This window comes from Schistocerca americana, chromosome 10, assembly GCF_021461395.2.
Source record: "Schistocerca americana isolate TAMUIC-IGC-003095 chromosome 10, iqSchAmer2.1, whole genome shotgun sequence".
In the NCBI taxonomy this organism is placed as follows: Eukaryota; Metazoa; Arthropoda; class Insecta; order Orthoptera; family Acrididae; genus Schistocerca; species Schistocerca americana.
This window is the reverse complement of record NC_060128.1, coordinates 191,379,959-191,384,390: the sequence shown is the minus strand read 5'-3', so window position 1 is coordinate 191,384,390 and position 4,432 is coordinate 191,379,959. Positions and strand designations below refer to the sequence as shown.

At 40.4% G+C, this 4,432-nt stretch overlaps 1 pseudogene; it reads right to left on the bottom strand.

Moving 5' to 3' along the window:
* Positions 1–619: 619 nt before the first annotated feature.
* Positions 620–737, bottom strand: LOC124552913 (annotated as a pseudogene).
* Between the last annotated feature and the right edge of the window lie 3,695 nt (positions 738–4,432).

Genomic DNA, 4,432 nt, shown 5'->3' with positions numbered 1-4,432 from the left:
CAAACCACTGCCTCGCAGATGGTCATCAGTTGCCTGACTGGTTTGATATCGCCCGCCTCCACTCCCTCTTCTGCACCATCCTCTGATGAAATCGGACGATCTCAATCTGAAGTGCGCGACCTAATATCAAAAAATAATTTCCTTATTCTCAAGTGTCTTTCTTGCATTTGGTGGACTGATGAGCATTTAGCAGTGTCGACATATGTGTCTCATCGTCAGCGCCCGCCTTGATGACTTGGTATCATGTGACGTGTTACTTTCGTGACAACATATCGGTTCCGGCAATCATACATAAGAGTCGATACCGTTAATCTAGTATCAGTCACCAAATACGACCAAGACGATTGCGAATAGAAAATAATTTTGTCATGGTAGCACTTACTCTGTGGTACTCTGAGATGAAGATGTTGCAACAACAGCACTCCGTCTTCAGACCACGAATGGCCTACCAGGACCATCCGACCGCCGTGTCATCCTCGGTGGAGGATGCGGATAGGAGGGGCGTGGGGTCAGCACACCGCTCTCCCGGTCGTTATGATGGTATTCTTGACCGAAGTCGCTACTAGTCGGTCGAGTAGCTCCTCAAATGGCATCACGAGGCTGAGTGCCCCCCGAAAAATGGCAACAGCGCATGGCGGCCTGGATGGTCACCCATCCAAGTGCCGACCACGCCCGACAGCGCTTAACTTCGGTGATCTCATGGGAACCGGTGTATCCACTGCGGCACGGCCGTTGCCGAAGGTGTTGCAACAGGATAGGATTTCTTTGCAGGACGCATCAAACCACTCATACTGATGATGATAAAAAAAGCGCTTATTCCCAGCGTCGTCGATTATTTTTTGTGTATATTCTAACCTCTACCTTCCCTTATAATTTTTGCCTTCTGTAGCCGCCTGAAGTACCGAGGAAGTTATTCCCCTGAAGTCTTAACGCATGTCGCATCATCCTGTTCCTTCTCCTTGTCAATGTATTTCAAAAGTTCCTTCCCTTGCCGATTCTGCGAAAAATCTCTTTTCTTATCTAACCAGTCCTCTTACTTTTCAACATCCGTCCATAGCACCACACCTCAATTGCTTCGATTCTGTTCCTTTCCAGTTTTATAGGACTGTAAAAGTAATGACCATGTTTGGAACCTTTGTGTTCGGAAATGTCGAGACACATATCCTTTACACAGTGTTCCTCACTCGTTACTTCCGTTACTAAATGTCATTACGTGTAAATGTTTTTCTTTTCAATTTTTGTTTGATACTGACCTCAATCAGTATAGCTGTTGACAGAAATTCACTTTGCTTCATTTCATGGCTGTCCTCTGAAAAAAACATCTGTTTGCTCCTTTTCTGCTGCTTGATGATTACACTGCACTGTGTACCAAATAATCGTTCACGTGGACTAATGCATGAAGAATCGTCAACAACAGAATTAATGTGCGCAGTTCGAGGTAGAGTGGTTACATCACTAGAGTCCCGGGTTCCGTTCTTGGACAGGTCGGAAATTTTCTCGTTTCGGGCGATGCGTGTCTGTGTCGTGCTCATCAACTGATCCCCATCTTCATCGACGCGGAACTCGCCGTGTAAGGATTCTGTTTTATATAGGAAATTGTAATTTTGGTAATATTTTGGATGTCACGCGTTAAAGTAAAACTACAATAGCATCTGAGTAATAGCGGTCAACATCTCTGCCGATGTGATTGTACTGCGAGAGATTGTTAGTACGAAAGTCTTTGCTTGTGAGTGGAGTACAGTCAGAGAGGGGGAGAGAGAGAGGGAGAGAGAGAGAGAGAGAGAGAGAGAGAGAGAGAGAGAGAGAGAGAGAGAGAGAGGGAGAGTTTGTCGAGTTGTATCTTGTGACAGACTAAGACGTGTTTAGGCCATGCTGCGTGCTGGCAATAGGTCTCTTATATTTTTCATTTATGGAGAGATATTTTGTAAATCCATTCACTACACTTCAAAAGGTACTGCGATAGCGCATTTGCTGAGACATCCAAGCGTAGTGGTTAATTTGTTCAGGGATTTAGAACTGGAGATTTCTTTATGATAGAGTGACAATGTGTGATTTAATGATTTTGTTCAAAGACGGATAGCATATGTGTTTCTAAGGAAGTAAAGAGAAATTTTTCAGGTTTTTCACTTAATTTAAAGTGAATTTTTAACATTTAACGTGTTAAAATATTGTTTCTTAGTGACGTAAAGTTTTGTTTTGCCATCAATGAGCATTCATGTCTTTATTTCAAGTTTCACATGTACAGTTTCTCAGCAACAGAACGTTAGTTGACAATGACCAATGCGGTAATGAGTTTCATTAGCTCAGAAGTTTTGTTGTTATCTCTACAGTTTAAAGCACATGTTGCACATCCCGTTGCTAGTAGTTTGAATTTTTACTTTTTTACCAGCATAGCAGCAGCTGCTGCAATAGTTTGGAGATAGCGGCAGCACAGCGTTTATTCTTTGCGCAAACAGGTAGACCATTTACAATTTACGTGTGATACTATCACATTTCAACACAAACATATATATCAGACAGGGCATTTTTGGTAATTTATTGTATTGCTAACAGAACAGTTTTCTTAAATACAAAAGAACACACTGTACTCTCGCCACGATCGTTGCAGTACGCAGTTTAATGTTGCATTTGTGATTAACGTCTACACGACTGATCACTTTTCAAGAATTATGAGATTACTTGCGAACTTAAATACGTGCTTAACTGTTTCCCTAATCACGAGTTCAACTTTACATTACCACACACACAAAATACCATTAAAAAGAATTATCCATTATCATATAACAAAAGTTAATTAACTTTGGTTCCAATGGGCCGGCAGCTCGATGTAAGTCTTGTAAAGACATTATGAATTAAGTCCAAAAAGCTGCTTCTATTTTCAGATGTTTATTTAATCACGACAGGCCTGTTTCAGCACTATTGCCATCAGCAGGAGATCTGAAAGTAATGGTTTCATTATATACTACTTTCTAGGGCACATGGTAGCTTACTTGTCATATATGAGATCGACAACCATACATTTATGGAATTCTTAACTTACCTATAACATCGCTGGTTAGTCACTACCATGGAAACTTATAACATCGTTGGTTAAACGTCAAACAAAAAATTTGTCACACACAACAAATAAAATTCAGGCTACGTCATAAAATAACTTTAAAAGACGTAAGAGAAACTCTTGAGTGACTAACCAGCGATGTTATAAGTAAGTTAAGAATTCCATAAATGTATGGTTGTCGATGTCATATATGACAAGTAGGCTACCATCTGCCCTAGAAAATAGTATAAAATAAAAAAATTACTTTCAGATCGCCTGATGATAGCTACAGTGCTGAAACAGGCCTGTCGTGATTAAATAAACATCTGAAAATAGAAGCAGCTTTTTGGACTTAATTCATAATAAAAAATTAGTCAGTTTCATACGAAGTGTCGTCAAATAGAAAGGTTCGCACCAGACGGCTGAATTATCCCGGATGGAATCTCCAAGCCAACAATGCCATACGAACTTTTTATTTATTTATTTATTTTTTTGTATAAAAATAATGTATCTATTCAGCTCAAATCAGAATTTAATTTTACATCCGACTTGAACGAATAGTGAGAAACGTATGTAGGTAACTGCTAGCTGTCATATACGGACAGCTGAAGCATAAGTCGCTCGCGCCATCTGATGCTCGCGTACTCACAGGACGCAGCTTGTCGAACTTACACGGGAGTAACGAACTGCTGGCTTACACATTGTGTCGAATCGAACCAGACACGAATTGCATCGGGACAAGAAGACATCGGAATGAGAAAAAAGTTTCATCGGTCAGCGTTCGCTGAGAGTAAGAAAATAGAGAAATACAGCAACTAGCTACTCGGCGTGAGTCAGGTACGAGCTGCCTGAAGAGAAGAAAACATGTAACAAAACTTTCCAGGGAGTAACGAAATGACGCTTCAAGGTCATTATGTATCCCTTACTCAGTAACGAGTATACACAATATCCAACAGCTCTACCCACTGAAGCTGTAGCTATGCTAAATTATCTCTGAGTACCAATATAGTAATCGATGGGAATCTGAATTTGATTGACAAATCGTGTGGTGCAGCTTTTGGAAATTACTTTTCATCCCTACTGAATGCTGAAAATCCAAATGAAAAGCTTGATTTCTATCCTACTGTTCCTCCTGCAGATAGTCCCCCTCCCACATTAGATGAAATCATGAAAACTATACAAGGCTTGAAAAATAACAAATCTGGAGGTGATGATCGCATCTTGGCTGAAATGTGGAAATACGCAGATCATGATACAATAAAACATCTCCATGATATCATAGTGAAGATTTGGGAAACAAACTCTACCTCTAGATTGGACCGTAGCAATTATTCACCCACATCATATAAAAGGCGATAAGAATGATCTAAATAATTACCGAGGAATCTCTTTGCT